General features: G+C 43.5%; 1 long non-coding RNA gene across 1 annotated transcript; it reads right to left on the bottom strand.

The window, feature by feature from the left end:
* Nucleotides 1-413: 413 nt before the first annotated feature.
* Nucleotides 414-20410, bottom strand: LOC136836496 (uncharacterized). Its single transcript, XR_010852410.1, has 3 exons — nt 20243-20410; nt 7601-7749; nt 414-548 (listed from the first exon to the last, which is right to left on the bottom strand). It is a non-coding gene; the product is annotated as an uncharacterized lncRNA (long non-coding RNA).
* Between the last annotated feature and the right edge of the window lie 590 nt (nt 20411-21000).

Genomic DNA, 21000 nt, shown 5'->3' on the forward strand with positions numbered 1-21000 from the left:
AGCGGGTCTCGCGGACTGAACTTCTTGCTGAAGAAGGCGATGGGCTGGAGGCGCCGTTGATGATTTGCTCCAGGCAGGGACTGTTACTGGCGTCTGTCGTCAGCTGGAGGAGCCTTGGGATCCTGGTGTGCCAAAGGCGGTTGCCTGGTGTTCGGGGAAAAGGCCTGCTGCTGGCTGGGTCCCAAGACAGGGACTTCGGTTGACCTTTAGGACCCGATCCGGGGATGAACGCCTGTAGAAGTTTACCATCCCAAGGAACTCCTGGACGGCCTTGATGGAGTAAATGAATTCTGCTTTCGAAGGTACACGCTGGACGGAGGCTGTTCTCTTGAGGCGCTGGAGGACTGCTTTGATCTCTGGTGTTCGCTGTGAGACCTGGAAAATATGAGAATAGCAGACGCAGAATTTTAGGTCCCCAGGATGCTGTCCATGAGCCGCTGGAAGGTGGCCCCGGCGTTCCTCAGCCCGAAGGTGGAGAAGGCGAACACATAGGACCCGAAGGGCGTGATGATGGCTGTCTTTGGTATGTCCTCTGGCGCAACAGGTACCTGGAAATAAGATTTAAGAAGGTCCAATTTAGTGAATATTTTGGCCCCGTGAAAAAGGAGGCCGTGAGGTCTTGCATGTTGGGTAGAGGGTAGTGGTCGGGCTCTGTTGCAATGTTGAGCCGCCTGTAGTCGCCGCAGGGTCTCCAGGAGCCGTCCGGTTTCTGCACCATGTGGAGGGGGGAGGCCCATGGACTGGAGGCTTTCCTGCAGATGCCCATCTGTTCCATCTCCGCGAATGCTTTTTTCGCCTCCTGAAGGCGCTGAGGGGGAAGCCTGCGGAACTTCGCATGTGTCGGGGCCCTTTAGTCACTATATGGTGGTATATGCCGTGCTTGGCTGGGGCCCGGGGACTTGGCGGCTCGGGCTTAAATACCTCAGGGAACTCCGACACAGGTGTGCATACTGGTGGGGGCGACGGCGCTGATGGTGGGTCTGGGTCCCGCCGTTAACGGGAGAGACCGGCAGGAGTCGGTATCAAGGGAGGCGCTGCGCCCACGCCGACTAGCAGGCCGAAGTGCGCCAGAAAATCGGCCCCAGGAGTGGGGTTCCCACGTCCGCGACGATGAAGTCCCAGGAGTAACTCTGGCCAGGATGGAGATCGACAGGAGCCTGGTGCCGTAGGGAGAGGATGGGGTTCCGTTGGCGGCCGTCAGGAAAGCGGCCGGGTCTGGTGTCTGGTTGCGGTCCTCTCTGGATGCTGGGAAGACCGATTTAAAGGCTCCTGTGTCGACCAGCATCATCCTGCCGGAGACGGTGTCGCGGACGTAAAAACCTACTGTTTTTGAGGCCCTGGGTTCTTTGGTTGCCATGGCGGCCTGTCCTGCTGGCCGCCCACCCGTTTTTTTTGAATGGTTGAACGAGCAGGGCGGCAGGCAGTTTCGGGCGCCCTTTCCGAACCACTTGTGGTAGCGACAGAAGCCCGGGACCTCCATCTGCTGTGGTTCGGTGGACGTCTGTTGGTGATGGCGTTGACGGGCTGCTCTACGTCCTCTTCAGGCTGGACGGAGCTGACCGGCTGTGTGGCCGGTTTTAGCCGCTGTGAAGCCTTGACGGAGTCTGTGAGGTGTTGCGCCGTCTCTATGAGGTCCTCGACAGGCATGGTGTAGGGGTGAGCGATCTGGTTGCGTACCTCCGGGAGGAGTTGGCGAAGGTAGATTTCCCGTGTGAAGCTTATCTCCTGCCGCTTGTTTGTGCCACCCAAGTCTGGTATTGACAGGAGATCTACGACCATGCCCCAAGCGTCTCTTGAATTGAGGTCGTGGCGTGGATTTATGGCAAGGTCGATAGCACGGGCGGCCCGCTCGGCGATGGGCAGGGAGCAAGCTTCGAGGAGGAACTTTTTTGTGGTGCTGTATGTGAGGGTGTGTGTTTCGGGTACTCGCGAGATGAGTTTTCTGTACACGTCCTCCGGAAGGGCGTTGAGCACTGTGTCGGCCTGTAGGATTTCGTCCGTGAGGTCCGCGATTCTGAAGTGGCTCTCCACCCTGCGCAGCCACGTCGATGGGTTCCCCTGCGTAAACGGCGGCAGCTTTACGGTGAGGGTGGCCCGCGATTGTGTTGCCCGCCGTCGTGTGTTCGGGCGCTGGTGTGGAGTTGCGGGAGGGCCTCGATGCGGGGCGGGCGCGGCTGTGATGGGAGGTAGGTAAACCTCCGAGTCGCGGGGCCGCGTTTAACTGCATGAAGGGGGGATATCCGCGTCCATGCTCGCTCCTTTGACCCCTTACTGGAGTGGGGTACTCGCGTCAGTACGCACTTTCGTGCGCCGTGTGGTTCCGCTAGTGACGCTGGTGGGGTACGCCGACGAGTCAGCACGCTCAAACGCTGGTTACAGCGCCGTGTTTAGGCCGCTAAGAGCGTTTTGGAGAAATCCTGGAGCCAAGACTGAGTCGCCGTGTGAGTCCGCTAATGGCTCCGGGATACTCGGGGTCACCACTGTAAGGTGTCAAAGAAACGAGCAGGTAAAAGTTACTGCTACTTTATTACAGATCCAGGCAGCTTATATTGCGGCCGACTGACGCCGGGCCGTGAGAGACAATGGAATTGACTGTGACCTGAGGTCGAAACAATAAACAATAATATGCAGTGAACGAGTACAAATTACAATACAAAACATACAGAGCTACAATATGGATACAGTCTTGATGCCTGTGAATGAAGAAACATGTGATACACAATGTGTGACATTCGTATAAATACCATAAAGTAAAAATGATTAAAATGCGTGACCTGGCACGTTTTAGGCGTGACTAATTGAGCTTGAAGAAAATGGGAAGTCACCAAAGAAAACAAGCTCAGCGGAGACTTAATTAATGGCGCCGCCGAAACACTATCCTGGCGCCGATGTGGTGACTTTACAGATTCACTAGGTACTGTTAAAGATATAGTGTAGTTAAGGTCGGGTTAAGTTTTTTTGGCAAACTTTACACAAACACATATACGTATAGTCCCCCCGTCTGCAGTCACTCCCCAGTTTCTGCCAGGGACTTAAACTCTGATATATTGAAGTGTAGTTAAAGTTAAGTTTTTGGCCAAAAAACTTAACCTAGCCTTAACTACACTTCATCTTTAACAGTAGTGTACCTAGTGAATCTAGAGTAGCCTAGGCTATGCTATGAGGTTCCAGAGCATGCAAATGCATATATTTCTTTTTATGAACTGTGCACGTCTACGCAGTTTGAAATTCATATCAGCAATCTTCCTTAACACATTGAATTTAGCAACCCAATTTGCATTCCTTCAAAACTTGACCCCGTACACTTCAACTTTTAATGGAATCTCTATCTGTATATGGCAAGAGCCAGTTAAACCCGAGACTCAGTAAACAATAAAATGTGTCTGGTTACAGAACACAGTAATCATTTTCGATACCCTGTAACCTAAGTCTATTGTACCAAAATCAGTAAAGTGTGGATGCAACCACAAAATATTTTTCCCAAATGAGAAGGCAAACACCATAAGTCAGGCCCAGCTTCTCTTTGGTCATTTGTTCATTCTTAATTTCCTACTGAACTTCCACGGTCTTAGTTTATTCTAGGACTCCATTTTAGCTGTATAAGTTATGACTAACTTGCCTATCCACTTAAAACAGCAATCATTAGCTGAGCCTTCCACCTAATTTTGTAAGAAAAGTATAAAATATAAGTTAACTCCCTGAAATTTTTTTTTTTTTAGTAAACTGGCTGCATATGACTTCAGTTCCTTGTGCTAATTTTTTTGAGGAAAGGGTGAACTCCCTGAAATATAATAAACAATCTGTGAAGATTAAAGTTAGTAGTTGGCATCACACTTATCACATTGCTAATGGATGCAAACTATATACTGTATAAATAACCTGGTTTTATCACTGTCAACATTAAAATAGAAAAATTCTCCTTGTTTTTCAAAAATATTTAAGGTATAAATCTGAACAGTTGAATTAGACTCCTGTACTGATTTTGAATGTAAGATTTTCATAAAAGACAGTTATTTTTAAAAGGTCTCATTTTCACATCCAGGCCTTATTACTTGTGTTTAATTTTTTTTATAAATGCCCTTTGATATCCACTAGGCCTATATTGTATATTTTTTTTTGATATCTGGAGAGGCAAAATGGTACATGCCAAAGCCTCCTCCAACTGGGAAAGGAAGCCGGCAGAGAAAGGACAATAAGAGGTCAAGAATAATCGAGAAACTATAATACAAAGAAAAACCAATTGGAAAAATAATTACTGTACTCTAAACAATGAAATGAGATCTAAGTGGGCTTCTTAAAAAAAAAAACACACACACATTTATGCCTAGTTTGAAATTCTGAAGTCCCAACAATTGAGCTAATAATTAGGAGGACCATACCATAATCTGGGGCATAACTGGAAGCCAGGGCATGATGCCCTAGGTTACGGTAGGTTAGGTTAGGTTAAGGGAAGTTTAGGATAGGATATATTAAGTGTTTTTGGTAATTTCTGATTCAAATACATAGTTATACTGTACTCCCCTGACCTGCAGTCACTCCCAAGTTCCTGCATGTGACTTCAAACTTTGATATATTTCTCAATGAGCAAGCATGTGTTTGTATTTCTAAATGTAAGCTGTACCTATGCATGCAATTTGAAATTCAGAGCTGTAATCTTCTTAACACTAGCCCCAGCAACCCAGTTAACATTTTACCCAAACTCAATCCCTCCCACTTTCTTGGTTTTTCATTAAATCTTTATCTGTTTATGGCAAATGCCATTGAAACCCAAGACCCACTAAACACATTGAAATGTTTTTCATTACAGAACTCCAGAAACTCATTATGCTGTTTTTCGATACCCTGTAACTTAGCCTAATGCACCATAACAGTAGAGTAAAATGTAGATATTAAGAGAGCAGTGCACAAAATATATTTCTAAAATTAGGAAGGCATATATCAAAGTTAGGCCGAGCTTCTCTTTTGTCGTCTGTTAATTCTTAAAGGTTACGACTCTATTTTGCCGATTCACTTAACACGGCATTCATTAGCCGAGCCTACTAACTGATTCTGTGATAATAAAAATATTGGTCTAAGTTAGAATTTTGATTAGTGCATTGTTTGCACATAACTGTCTAGTCTCCTCATGCTTCAAGAATTCTGAGTAACAATCTTTACTAGCTGCAGTTTTTATCTCATGAATCTTACAACCTAAAAGTCTGAACATGGTTGATAATATTTCTCCAAAGAAAGTGTAATACATCACTTTCAAAGTCCTGTTTCAATCTGTGAAGACTCAAGTTAGTTTGCACCTCACATCAGGTTGCGAATGGATGCAAACTACTTTATAGTTGACCTGGCTTTATCATTGTAACATGAAAACAGAAAGGCCTTTCCTCCTTTCTAAAACGATTCAGCTGTAAATCTGATAACACACAGCTGAATTAGACTCCTGTACTGATTCTGAATATAAGATTTTCCAAAAGACTGTTCTTTATTCTGTTAAGAAGATGTGAAAGGTCTTATTTTCACACGTAGGCCTAACTGATTGTGATCAGATTTTTATAAATGTTGTCCTGCAGCACTGGCACTGCACTTTTATAGATGATTGGCCTATATTGAGTATTTTTTTATAGAATCTGGAAAGGCAAAATGCTGCAAGCCCTTTAAAGCCCCAACAGGGAAAGCAAGCCACACAGCAGATCAAGGAAAATGAGAAGCAATGAATGAAGAAGACACACAAGAGTAAGCTACACAGCAAAGGAGGGCCAATATTAAAAACCAAATAAACAATGAAATGAAACCCATGTCAGCTTCCTCAACACAACAAAAAAACCATTTGCAGCAAGTTTAAAATTCTGTAGTTCCAACGATTCAGCCGTTGTATGTAATTAGGAGGGCCATACCATGATTTGGTCATAGCTGGAACAAAACTGATAGACAACTGTGTGGTGCTGAATCTTATGGAAGAAAATACAAGGCTGTTGGAATGAACTGAATATCTACTGTTCTACTTAATGGTGCACAGTATAGTCTGGGAAATTTCAGAGGAGGAGAAAATAAACACATTATAAAACACCCAAAATGAGCTCATTAAACAACAGTGCCAAATAAATAGTTAGCTCTGTGAAAAGAGATGAAATATAGCTCCTGTTTTTCTCCACCAACTTAAGATGCAAACAGGGAAGAAATAATCGGAAAATTGAAGAAAAAACGAATTAAAGCATTTCCCTACGATAGACAAATATCTTGAAAAAACATTTTTAAGCAATCGATGAGAGACTATATTTTTCACAAAAATGCATTTCAGTCAGGAAAAACACAAATTCTACACGAGCTGCAATTCGTAAAAGCAGCAACGTTGATAAAAAGATGTGAGGTGGAGGTAGATCCAGCTGTCTAGATCTAATAATAAGCATATTTTGAGTTTTGACTGATTTTATCTAAAACTGTTGCGTGATTCAGCAGAAGAGATCTACACTCCAGAGATGGGATTGGTACAGACAGATGAGCATCATCAGTGTAAGCAACGACCTTGCCTTCAATGCTAAACCTCATATTTTGCTTATACAGCATAAATAGTACAAGCACTTGGCCACAAGCATTACTATGAGGCACACCGGTGATGACATTCAGGAACTTCAGTTCAATTGTCCAGATCTATAGTTTTGGCTTAATAAAAGTCAAGCTAAAACACTGCATCTAGATTCACACACTTCCCATTGTTTCAAAGGGCATTTATGAGTAGTAACAGTTACAGAGTGCTCAAACTTAACACTTAAAAGTAATAATAGAAAACCTTAACCAATCTTTCTAAGATTTTAGACATATATTCTACTCGTTTAGCAAAACTACCGGTCAAATATCCAGTCTTCTACCTTAATTTTAAAATGTTTTACAAGGTTCTTGAATCTCTGAACAATTTTCGTCAGTTGGCCCACCAAGTACATGAACAACATGAGATCTATGAGGGACTTTTTGAGCCAGTAATAATAAAACCTAATTTTCTTGTCTTTAGAGTAATAGAGTTATTTTAGCATTCTGAAAGTATTTTACTTGTTAAACATCTGCAGAAAGTTTAGTCAATAATACCATCCAGCTAAAAAACATGTACAAAGCTTTGAAAGATTTCAAATTAATATTACTCATTGAAATGAACTTCAAACTTGCTTATTAGTCTCAAAAATCAATTTTTTATACAAATTTACATCATATAGTTGACTTTCAGTTAATTTGGTTGATTTTTTGTGAGAAATAATAATGTGTCAGTCTAGATGCATCTTCATTCTGATTATAATAACAATAATAATAATAACAAGAATAAGAATAATAATTTACCAATGATAACATCCAGAGCATTATAGGGATATTAATTCTCCTAATATGAATACATAAGGAACTAGACTCATGTACTGTACTGCATTAGATGCCTTGCAAAAATCAGTACACTATTTCACAAAGTTTCAAGAATGCCAAAATAATCCTAATCATTTTAACTTTAATTCAGTGCTATGAAAGATCCTGATCATTTTAACCTTAATTCAGTGCTATGAAAGATCTTGAAACACTGACAAATGCTGTGTATGATGTCAGTAAACTTAATTAAACATCACATACTTACAGAATGACCTCAGGTCTTGAGGTACTCTCCCAAGACCTTCCTGACGGGATTGTTAAAGTCCTCATAGACTCTGTCAGTCGCCATCTTGAAGGACCTCAGGGGTGGCAAGTAATCCTTGGGGGCCATCTTCAACAGATTCAGTCGGCTACCTGCGGAATTATCACAATTAATACAAGTTTCTTGGGACAGTAAATAGACATCGTTAGCCATGACTGTGGAACTGAGGATATCGTGCAATTGGAACTTCTTCGTCAGAAATTCCAGGGAAGATGCAGTGCATGACTACCCCAATACAATTCACTTTGTATTTTGATATTTTACTTTTATCTTTATTTATTTCTTCATTTGTTACTTTATCTGTTTTTCTAATACTGATCTCTTCCTCTTTCTGTATTTCCCAATTTTACCTTCTGTTACTTCTTTTGAATGAACGCCTTAACAATGTTCTTTGGAAGCTCAAATTTCAAGTCAATGGCTCCTTGGTGGGCTCTTGTTCCATATGAATAGGCGTCATCTCCTGAATATAATAATAATAATAATAATAATAATAATAATAATAATAATAATAATAATAATAATAATAATAATAATAATAATAATAATAATAATAATAATAATAATAATATATGAAGGGAGTAGACCCTCTTTTAAACAGGTCTTATTAAAAAGGATGGCTGTATTATGCGAATTTATCTTATATAGTGTCTTTTCTATCCTCCTTATGATTCGCTTTTCAGGCTCAGCGATGTTAGTCAGTAACTTGCCGATGTTCATGTTGGAAAAGGATAGTGTGCGGAATGCGGGAAGTCTTTTATTAAAATATCCAATCAGAAATCGTTTGTCTGGGTTCAGGTTCTATTCTAGGTACCGTCGATATGTTTCGACCAGCTCGTTGGTCATCCTCTGGACGTGGTTGCAGAAGGTCTGAAGAAACGAGGTGCTCGGGTTGGTATTTATAGGGGGGTCTTGATTGGTGCTGAATTATGATTGGCTGCCCGGGGCATGTACCCTCGGGCAGAGCCTTCTCATCCAAATCGATGTTTGGTTTTCGTCTTGCGTGCGAGCGGCGTTGTAGTGCTGAGGATGAAGAGAAGAATTTCGATCCTCGGATGCCGAATTTTGATTTGCTCGTGCGCTATGGGGATCGCTCGGTGCATGTCTCCTGGCTGCCGTGGGGAGGAGAAAGGTTTCTTGTGTAATGTTGAGTGTTGGTTTCTCCTTCCCAATGTGCAATGCTTCCAAGAGGCGTAGGCGGCGGTGGTCGGTAGTTTGGTCAATTATTTCGATGTTCGTGATTATGTCTTTTCTTGCTGTTCTCTGGTTATGGACGGTCCTGGCATGATGAAAGATAGCCCCCTCTTGGGCGTGGCAGGAAATCCTCTTGGAGAAACGCATGGTGGTCATACTGATGTAAGAACCGAGGCATCCTCGGACGGGGCATGAGTACCGGTATACCACGTTGGTTTTCTTCAAGGGGTCCTGCTGAGGGGGGGCTGGGTTGTTGCGCATAACCAGGCTGCTCGTCTTTCTGCTCTTGTAATAAATAACCAGATGTATATTTTTGTTGGAGTCAACAGGGCTGACATTATTCTTGATGATGTTGTTGAGGGCGTTCGTCTTTATATTTATGGTGAAATTGTCCTTTGTAGAAGAGCTCTATGCGTTCAGGGCATCGGGCGAGGTTCCTGACGGTACCATCTATCGATGTTCGCCTTGATAGGTTCTTCTATATCCCAGTTTGGGTGTCCATTGTCGACGAGGGTTTGGGCTACACGTTCTATTTCTCCGTGGGTGTCGTTCCAGGAGGAGCAGTGTGAGAGGGCCCTCCTGACGTAGGCGCTGATAGTGGAGTGCTTATACCTCTCGGGGCACTCGCTCGCCCCGTTCATACACATGCCCAGGTTCGTGTGTTTCGTGTAGACCCTCGTAGAGAAAGAGGCCTCCCTCTGTTCCACAAGGACGGCAAGGAAGGGGAGGCAGCGGTTTTGGCTCTGCTTGATCGTGAAACTGAGGTAGCTATGGTTGTGGAATGCACGCCTCAGGTTTTCGATCTCCTCTTGCGAATTGGCGCTGACGAAGGTGTCGTCGATGTAGGGCACGTACATCCTTGGTTGGCGTATATCTTCGAATACCCTTTGCTCCACAGTGCCCATATAGAAATTGGCAAAGAGGACTCCGAGGGGAGAACCCATCGACACCCCGTCGATCTGGGTGTACATATGGCCACGATGGTTGGAGAAAGGGGCCTTTTTGGTGCAGATTTCCAGGAGGGCACGGAGGGCATGCTCAGGGATGTTCAGGGATGGGGTGGTGGGGTCCCTATACACACGGTCCAAGATCATTTGGATGGTCTCATCGACGGGCACGTTGGTAAAGAGGGACTCCACATCCATTGAAGCAATACAGCCTCCAGGGGGCGCCGCTCTTAAGGCTTCCAGGAACTCTGCTGACGACTTCAGACTGTGGCTGCTCGGAACATAAGGGGTAAGGATGGTATTTAGCCTCTTAGCCAACTGGTATGTCGGGGCAGGAATCTGACTGATGATGGGGCGCAGGGGGTTACCTTGCTTATGCGTCTTGACGTTCCCGTAGACATACCCCAGGTCATAGTCCCCTGTGATTGGTGGTAGGTGAAGGGCGTTGGAGGCGGCGTTGACCGTCTCTACGATCCTGTTCGCCTCCCGCCTGATCTCGTCGACGGGGTTCTTAGTAATTCTTTGGAATTTGGTATTATCCGCCAGGATATCGTCCAACTTCCGATGGTAGTCCTCAGAAAGACGAGCAGCCTGGTTATGCGCAACAACCCAGCCCCACCTCAGCAGGACCCATTGAAGAAAAACCAACGTGGTATACCGGTACTCATGCCCCGTCCGAGGATGCCTCGCTTCTTACATCGGTATGACCACCATGCGTTTCTCCAAGAGGATTTCCTGCCACGCCCAAGAGGGGGCTATCTTTCATCATGCCAGGACCGTCCATAACCAGAGAATAGCAAGAAAAGACATAATCACGAACATCGAAATAATTGACCAAACTACCAACCACCGCCGCCTACGCCTCTTGGAAGCATTGCACATTGGGAAGGAAAAACCAACACTCAACATTACACAAGAAACCTTTCTCCTCCCCACGGCAGCCAGGAGACATGCACTGAGCGATCCCCATAGCGCACGAGCAAATCAAAATTCGGCATCCAAGGATCGAAATTCTTCTCTTCATTCTCAGCACTACAACGCCGCTCGCACGCAAGACGAAAACCAAACATTGATTTGGATGAGAAGGCTCCGCCCGAGGGTACATGCCCCGGGCAGCCAATCATAATTCAGCACCGATCAAGACCTCCTCCCTATAAATACCAACCCGAGCACCTCGTTTCTTCAGACCTTCTGCAACCACGTCCAGAGGATGACCAACGAGCTGGTCGAAACATGTCGACGGTACCTAGAATAGAACCTGAACCCAGACGAACGATTTCTGATTGGATATTTTAATAAAAGACTTCCCATATTCCGCACACTGTCCTTTTCCAACATGAATATTGGCCAGTTACTGACTAACATCGCTGAGCCTGAAAAGCGAATCATAAGGAGGATAGAAAAGACACTATATAAGATAAATTCCCATAATACAGCCATCCTTTTTAATAATAATAATAATAATAATAATAATAATAATCAGAACTGGATCTGTTTACACAGCGTTTATGAACAACTATGACTCCACACTCACACTCTTGGAATAACTATGCACCTACTTACACAAACGACTCTAGATACTCACTCGTCTGCATCTAGATTGACTGATCTAAATTGACACGTCATCTAAATACACACAATTGTGAAGCTGTTTGCATCTAAATACATGAATTGTGAAGCTGATCTTTTTGCACAAGGAGAATACTGTACAACATCAGTTATATGAAAATAATTTCCTAAAAATAATTTAACTTAGACTATATTTATGTTTTTTTTTTTTACAAAATAAGGCAGTAGACTCAGCTAATGATTGCCATATTAAGAGCACAGGCAAATCAGTCCTAATAGAATGTAGCTAAGATAGAGTCCTAGCCTCAACCCAAACACAGTTTAAATTCATTAGGCAGAGAAGAATTAACGAATGACAAAAGAGAATCTAGGCCTAACTTTGATGTTTTCCTTCCTAACTTTGGGAAAACATTTTGGGCACCGCCCTTCAACATCCACATTTTACGATTTTCGGTGATCAAGGCTAAGTTACAGGGTACTGAAAACAACATGTGGGTTTTTGGAGTTCTGTAACAGCAAAGAATTTATGGTTATTTGCTCCATTTCGAGGAATGACTCCAAACTTGTTCAGAGTTTTCTGCAGACTGGGATTATCTCAGAATTGACCAAAAATATTGAAAATCTTTATTAATTAAACAGGGGAGGGGAAAATCCCACACCTTCCAAGTCGGGGCAGATACCCTACACTAAGTTAGGTTAGGGTCTCGACTAACTAAGATGGTCTAGGCTCTGAAACCTCAGAGTATAGTCTAGGATACTCTAGATTTGTAAGGTGTCAAAGAAACGAGCAGGTAAAAGTTACTGCTACTTTATTACAGATCCAGGCAGCTTATATTGCGGCCGACTGACGCCGGGCCGCGAGAGACAATGGAATTGACTGTGACCTGAGGTCGAAAAACAATAAACAATAATATGCAGTGAACGAGTACAAATTACAATACAAAACATACAGAGCTACAATATGGATACAGTCTTGATGCCTGTGAATGAAGAAACATGTGATACACAATGTGTGACATTCGTATAAATACCATAAAGTAAAAATGATTAAAATGCGTGACCTGGCACGTTTTAGGCGTGACTAATTGAGCTTGAAGAAAATGGGAAGTCACCAAAGAAAACAAGCTCAGCGGAGACTTAATTAATGGCGCCACAAACACTATCCTGGCGCCCGATGTGGTGACTTTACAAATACTCCCCCCCCAAGACGAGGGACGCGTCTGACTAATCCCTGTATCTGCTGGGACGCTGAAGGGTGCCGCGGCTCCTTGAAGATAACGGAGGGGCCTCCCGCCTGTGAGGCTGCTGGTTGGGCGGTCCCTTCCTGGGGCGGCCGCGCCTGCGGGGGTGAGGGCGTGCTGGAGTGCGGTTGGGCGGAAGGGATGCTGCGTCGCTGCCGGGACTCTCCGACAGGAAGGCGGGCTTTAGCCGGTCTATGGAAACCCAGTCGTTCTTGCCTGGGAGTGCCAGCTGGAACGCCTTGCTGTTCCGCTCCAGCACGCGGAAGGGTCCCCTGTAGGGCTTAGTTAGTGGTGGACGGACGGCGTCGACTCTGACGAAGACGTGGGTGGCGGATGACAGCTGTGGCGGCATGAAGGTGGTTGCTTTGTCGATGTAAGAGGGCGGACGCCTGTCGGAGACACCTCGTGACCCAGGAATTCTGCTTTCTGGACGCCGAAGGTACACTTGTCGAAACGGACGACGAGGCCGTTCTCTTGGAGGCGCTGGAGGACTGCTTTGATGTGTCTCTGGTGTTCGCTGTGAGACCTGGAAAATATGAGAATGTCGTCGACGTACCAGACGCAGAATTTTAGGTCCCCCAGGATGCTGTCCATGAGCCGCTGGAAGGTGGCCCCGGCGTTCCTCAGCCCGAAGGTGGAGAAGGCGAACACATAGGACCCGAAGGGCGTGATGATGGCTGTCTTTGGTATGTCCTCTGGCGCAACAGGTACCTGGAAATAAGATTTAAGAAGGTCCAATTTAGTGAATATTTTGGCCCCGTGAAAGGAGGCCGTGAGGTCTTGCATGTTGGGTAGAGGGTAGTGGTCGGGCTCTGTTGCAATGTTGAGCCGCCTGTAGTCGCCGCAGGGTCTCCAGGAGCCGTCCGGTTTCTGCACCATGTGGAGGGGGGAGGCCCATGGACTGGAGGCTTTCCTGCAGATGCCCATCTGTTCCATCTCCGCGAATGCTTTTTTCGCCTCCTGAAGGCGCTGAGGGGGAAGCCTGCGGAACTTCGCATGTGTCGGGGCCCTTTAGTCACTATATGGTGGTATATGCCGTGCTTGGCTGGGGCCCCGGGACTTGGCGGCTCGGGCTTAAATACCTCAGGGAACTCCGACAGTAGGTGTGCATACTGGTGGGGGCGACGGCGCTGATGGTGGGTCTGGGTCCCGCCGTTAACGGAGAGACCGGCAGGAGTCGGTATCAGGAGGCGCTTGCGCCCCACGCCGACTAGCAGGCGAAGTGCGCCAGAAAATCGGCCCCCAGGAGTGGGGTTCCTACGTCCGCGACGATGAAGTCCCAGGAGTAACTCTGGCCAAGGATGGAGATCGACAGGAGCCTGGTGCCGTGGGAGAGGATGGGGTTCCGTTGGCGGCCCGTCAGGAAAGCGGCCGGGTCTGGTGTCTGGTTGCGGTCCTCTCTGGATGCTGGGAAGACCGATTTAAAGGCTCCTGTGTCGACCAGCATCATCCTGCCGGAGACGGTGTCGCGGACGTAAAAACCTACTGTTTTTGAGGCCCTGGGTTCTTTGGTTGCCATGGCGGCCTGTCCTGCTGGCCGCCGCCACCCCCGTTTTTTGAATGGTTGAACGAGCAGGGCGGCAGGCAGTTTCGGGCGTCCTTTCCGAACCACTTGTGGTAGCGACAGAAGCCCGGGGACCTCCATCTGCTGTGGTTCGGTGGACGTCTGTTGGTGATGGCGTTGACGGGCTGCTCTACGTCCTCTTCAGGCTGGACGGAGCTGACCGGCTGTGTGGCCGGTTTTAGCCGCTGTGAAGCCTTGACGGAGTCTGTGAGGTGTTGCGCCGTCTCTATGAGGTCCTCGACAGGCATGGTGTAGGGGTGAGCGATCTGGTTGCGTACCTCCGGGAGGAGTTGGCGAAGGTAGATTTCCCGTGTGAAGCTTATCTCCTGCCGCTTGTTTGTGCCACCCAAGTCTGGTATTGACAGGAGATCTACGACCATGCCCCAAGCGTCTCTTGAATTGAGGTCGGGCGTGGATTTATGGCAAGGTCGATAGCACAGGCGGCCCGCTCGGCGATGGGCAGGAGCAAGCTTCGAGGAGGAACTTTTTGTGGTGCTGTATGTGAGGGTGTGTGTTTGGTACTCGCGAGATGAGTTTTCTGTACACGTCCTCCGGAAGGGCGTTGAGCACTGTGTCGGCCTGTAGGATTTCGTCCGTGAGGTCCGCGATTCTGAAGTGGCTCTCCACCCTGCGCAGCCACATCGATGGGTTCCCCTGCGTAAACGGCGGCAGCTTTACGGTGAGGGTGGCCCGCGATTGTGTTGCCCGCCGCCGTCGTGTGTTCGGGCGCTGGTGTGGAGTTGCGGGAGGGCCTCGATGCGGGGCGGGCGCGGCTGTGATGGGAGGTAGGTAAACCTCCGAGTCGCTGGGGCCGCGTTTAACTGCATGAAGGAGGGGATATCCGCGTCCATGCTCGCTCCTTTGACCCCTTACTGGAGTGGGGTACTTTCGCGTCAGTACGCACTTTCGTGCGCCGTGTGGTTCCGCTAGTGACGCTGGTGGGGTACGCCGACGAGTCAGCACGCTCAAACGCTGGTTACAGCGCCGTGTTTAGGCCGCTAAGAGCGTTTTGGAGAAATCCTGGAGCCAAGACTGAGTCGCCGTGTGAGTCCGCTAATGGCTCCGGGATACTCGGGGTCACCACTGTAAGGTGTCAAAGAAACGAGCAGGTAAAAGTTACTGCTACTTTATTACAGATCCAGGCAGCTTATATTGCGGCCGACTGACGCCGGAACGCGAGAGACAATGGAATTGACTGTGACCTGAGGTCGAAACAATAAACAATAATATGCAGTGAACGAGTACAAATTACAATACAAAACATACAGAGCTACAATATGGATACAGTCTTGATGCCTGTGAATGAAGAAACATGTGATACACAATGTGTGACATTCGTATAAATACCATAAAGTAAAAATGATTAAAATGCGTGACCTGGCACGTTTTAGGCGTGACTAATTGAGCTTGAAGAAAATGGGAAGTCACCAAAGAAAACAAGCTCAGCGGAGACTTAATTAATGGCGCCGCCGAAACACTATCCTGGCGCCGATGTGGTGACTTTACAGATTCACTAGGTACTGTTAAAGATATAGTGTAGTTAAGGTTGGGTTAAGTTTTTTGGCAAACTTTACACAAACACATATACGTATAGTCCCCCCGTCTGCAGTCACTCCCCAGTTTCTGCCAGGGACTTAAACTCTGATATATTGAAGTGTAGTTAAAGTTAAGTTTTTGGCCAAAAAACTTAACCTAGCCTTAACTACACTTCATCTTTAACAGTAGTGTACCTAGTGAATCTAGAGTAGCCTAGGCTATGCTATGAGGTTCCAGAGCATGCAAATGCATATATTTCTTTTTATGAACTGTGCACGTCTACGCAGTTTGAAATTCATATCAGCAATCTTCCTTAACACATTGAATTTAGCAACTCAATTTGCATTCCTTCAAAACTTGACCCCGTACACTTCAACTTTTAATGGAATCTCTATCTGTATATGGCAAGAGCCAGTTAAACCCGAGACTCAGTAAACAAGAAAATGTGTTTGGTTACAGAACACAGTAATCCCAAGAGGTGGTTTTCAATACCCTGTAACTTAAGTCTACTGTACCAAAATCAGTAAAGTGTGGATGTTGAAGGGCAACCACAAAATCATTTTCCCAAATGAGAAGGCAAACACCATAAGTCAGGCCCAGCTTCTCTTTGGTCATTTGTTCATTCTTAATTTCCTACTGAACTTCCACGGTCTTAGTTTATTCTAGGACTCCATTTTAGCTGTATAAGTTATGACTAACTTGCCTATCCACTTAAAACAGCAATCATTAGCTGAGCCTTCCACCTAATTTTGTAAGAAAAGTATAAAATATAAGTTAATTTTTTTTTTTTTAGTAAACTGGCTGCATATGACTTCAGTTCCTTGTGCTAATTTTTTTTGACCCGTGAACTCCCTGAAATATAATAAACAATCTGTGAAGATTAAAGTTAGTAGTTGGCATCACACTTATCACATTGCTAATGGATGCAAACTATATACTGTATAAATAACCTGGTTTTATCACTGTCAACATTAAAATAGAAAAATTCTCCTTGTTTTTCAAAAATATTTAAGGTATAAATCTGAACAGTTGAATTAGACTCCTGTACTGATTTTGAACGTAAGATTTTCATAAAAGACAGTTATTTTTAAAAGGTCTCATTTTCACATCCAGGCCTTATTACTTGTGTTCTAATTTTTTTTATAAATGCCCTTTGATATCCACTAGGCCTATATTGTATATTTTTTTTGGATATCTGGAGAGGCAAAATGCTACATGCCAAAGCCTCCTCCAACTGGGAAATTATAATACAAAGAAAAACCAATTGGAAAAATAATTACTGTACTCTAAACAATGAAATGAGATCTAAGTGGGCTTCTTAAAAAAAACACACACACATTTATGCCTAGTTTGAAATTCTGAAGTCCCAACAATTGAGCTAATAATTAGGAGGACCATACCATAATCTGGGGCATAACTGGAAGCCAGGGCATGATGCCCTAGGTTAGGTTAGGTTAAGGGAAGTTTAGGATAGGATATATTAAGTGTTTTTGGTAATTTTTTATTCAAATACATAGTCATACTGTACTCCCCTGACCTGCAGTCACTCCCAAGTTCCTGCATGTGACTTCAAACTTTGATATATTTCTCAATGAGCAAGCATGTGTTTGTATTTCTAAATGTAAGCTGTACCTATGCATGCAATTTGAAATTCAGAGCTGTAATCTTCTTAACACTAGCCCCAGCAACCCAGTTAACATTTTACCCAAACTCAATCCCTCCCACTTTCTTGGTTTTTCATTAAATCTTTATCTGTTTATGGCAAATGCCATTGAAACCCAAGACCCACTAAACACATTGAAATGTTTTTCATTACAGAACTCCAGAAACTCATTATGCTGTTTTTCGATACCCTGTAACTTAGCCTAATGCACCATAACAGTAGAGTAAAATGTAGATATTAAGAGAGCAGTGCACAAAATATATTTCTAAAATTAGGAAGGCATATATCAAAGTTAGGCCGAGCTTCTCTTTTTTGTCGTCTGTTAATTCTTAAAGGTTACGACTCTATTTTGCCGATTCACTTAACACGGCATTCATTAGCCGAGCCTACTAACTGATTCTGTGATAATAAAAATATTGGTCTAAGTTAGAATTTTGATTAGTGCATTGTTTGCACATAACTGTCTAGTCTCCTCATGCTTCAAGAATTCTGAGTAACAATCTTTACTAGCTGCAGTTTTTATCTCATGAATCTTACAACCTAAAAGTCTGAACATGGTTGATAATATTTCTCCAAAGAAAGTGTAATACATCACTTTCAAAGTCCTGTTTCAATCTGTGAAGACTCAAGTTAGTTTGCACCTCACATCAGGTTGCGAATGGATGCAAACTACTTTATAGTTGACCTGGCTTTATCATTGTAACATGAAAACAGAAAGGCCTTTCCTCCTTTCTAAAACGATTCAGCTGTAAATCTGATAACACACAGCTGAATTAGACTCCTGTACTGATTCTGAATATAAGATTTTCCAAAAGACTGTTCTTTATTCTGTTAAGAAGATGTGAAAGGTCTTATTTTCACACGTAGGCCTAACTGATTGTGATCAGATTTTTATAAATGTTGTCCTGCAGCACTGGCACTGCACTTTTATAGATGATTGGCCTATATTGAGTATTTTTTTATAGAATCTGGAAAGGCAAAATGCTGCAAGCCCTTTAAAGCCCCAACAGGGAAAGCAAGCCACACAGCAGATCAAGGAAAATGAGAAGCAATGAATGAAGAAGACACACAAGAGTAAGCTACACAGCAAAGGAGGGCCAATATTAAAAACCAAATAAACAATGAAATGAAACCCATGTCAGCTTCCTCAACACAACAAAAACCATTTGCAGCAAGTTTAAAATTCTGTAGTTCCAACGATTCAGCCGTTGTATGTAATTAGGAGGGCCATACCATGATTTGGTCATAGCTGGAACAAAACTGATAGACAACTGTGTGGTGCTGAATCTTATGGAAGAAAATACAAGGCTGTTGGAATGAACTGAATATCTACTGTTCTACTTAATGGTGCACAGTATAGTCTGGGAAATTTCAGAGGAGGAGAAAATAAACACATTATAAAACACCCAAAATGAGCTCATTAAACAACAGTGCCAAATAAATAGTTAGCTCTGTGAAAAGAGATGAAATATAGCTCCTGTTTTTCTCCACCAACTTAAGATGCAAACAGGGAAGAAATAATCGGAAAATTGAAGAATAAACGAATTAAAGCATTTCCCTACGATAGACAAATATCTTGAAAAAACATTTTTAAGCAATCGATGAGAGACTATATTTTTCACAAAAATGCATTTCAGTCAGGAAAAACACAAATTCTACACGAGCTGCAATTCGTAAAAGCAGCAACGTTGATAAAAAGATGTGAGGTGGAGGTAGATCCAGCTGTCTAGATCTAATAATAAGCATATTTTGAGTTTTGACTGATTTTATCTAAAACTGTTGCGTGATTCAGCAGAAGAGATCTACACTCCAGAGATGGGATTGGTACAGACAGATGAGCATCATCAGTGTAAGCAACGACCTTGCCTTCAATGCTAAACCTCATATTTTGCTTATACAGCATAAATAGTACAAGCACTTGGCCACAAGCATTACTATGAGGCACACCGGTGATGACATTCAGGAACTTCAGTTCAATTGTCCAGATCTATAGTTTTGGCTTAATAAAAGTCAAGCTAAAACACTGCATCTAGATTCACACACTTCCCATTGTTTCAAAGGGCATTTATGAGTAGTAACAGTTACAGAGTGCTCAAACTTAACACTTAAAAGTAATAATAGAAAACCTTAACCAATCTTTCTAAGATTTTAGACATATATTCTACTCGTTTAGCAAAACTACCGGTCAAATATCCAGTCTTCTACCTTAATTTTAAAATGTTTTACAAGGTTCTTGAATCTCTGAACAATTTTCGTCAGTTGGCCCACCAAGTACATGAACAACATGAGATCTATGAGGGACTTTTTGAGCCAGTAATAATAAAACCTAATTTTCTTGTCTTTAGAGTAATAGAGTTATTTTAGCATTCTGAAAGTATTTTACTTGTTAAACATCTGCAGAAAGTTTAGTCAATACCATCCCGCTAAAACACATGTATTACTATTACTCATTGAAATGAACTTCAAATTTGCTTATTAGTCTCAAAAATAAATTTTTTACACAAATTTACATCAGATAGGTGATTTTCAGCTAATTTGGTTGATTTTCAGTGAGAAATAATAATGTGTCAGTCTAGATGCCTCTTCATTCTGATTATAATAGTAAAATAACAATAATAATTTACCAATGATAACATCCAGAGCATTATAGGGATATTAGCCTAAGTCTCCTAATATGAATACATAAGGAACTAGACTCATGTACTGTACTGCATTAGATGCCTTGCAAAAATCAGTACACTATTTCACAAAGTTTCAAGAATGCCAAAATAATCCTGATCATTTTAACCTTAATTCAGTGCTATGAAAGATCTTGAAACTCTGACAAATGCTGTGTATGATGTCAGTAAACTTAATTAAACATCACATACTTACAGAATGACCTCAGGTCTTGAGGTACTCTCCCAAGACCTTCCTGACGGGATTGTTAAAGTCCTCATAGACTCTGTCAGTCGCCATCTTGAAGGACCTCAGGGGTGGCAAGTAATCCTTGGGGGCCATCTTCAACAGATTCAGTCGGCTACCCAAGTGGAATTATCACAATTAATACAAGTTTCTTGGGACAGTAAATAGACATCGTTAGCCATGACTGTGGAACTGAGGATATCGTGCAATTGGAACTTCTTCGTCAGAAATTCCAGGGAAGATGCAGTGCATGACTACCCCAATACAATTCACTTTGTATTTTGATATTTTACTTTTATCTTTATTTATTTCTTCATTTGTTACTTTATCTGTTTTTCTAATACTGATCTCTTCCTCTTTCTGTATTTCCCAATTTTACCTTCTGTTACTTCTTTTGAATGAACGCCTTAACAATGTTCTTTGAAGCTCAAATTTCAAGTCAATGGCTCTTGTTTGGTGGGCTCTTGTTCCATATGAATAATAATCATCTCCTGAAATAATAATAATAATAATAATAATAATAATAATAATAATAATAATAATAATAATAATAATAATAATAATAATAATAATAATAATAATATGAAGGGAGTAGACCCTCTTTTAAACAGGTCTTATTAAAAAGGATGGCTGTATTATGCGAATTTATCTTATATAGTGTCTTTTCTATCCTCCTTATGATTCGCTTTTCAGGCTCAGCGATGTTAGTCAGTAACTGGCCGATATTC

This window comes from Macrobrachium rosenbergii, chromosome 56, assembly GCF_040412425.1.
Source record: "Macrobrachium rosenbergii isolate ZJJX-2024 chromosome 56, ASM4041242v1, whole genome shotgun sequence".
Classification (NCBI taxonomy): domain Eukaryota; kingdom Metazoa; phylum Arthropoda; class Malacostraca; order Decapoda; family Palaemonidae; genus Macrobrachium; species Macrobrachium rosenbergii.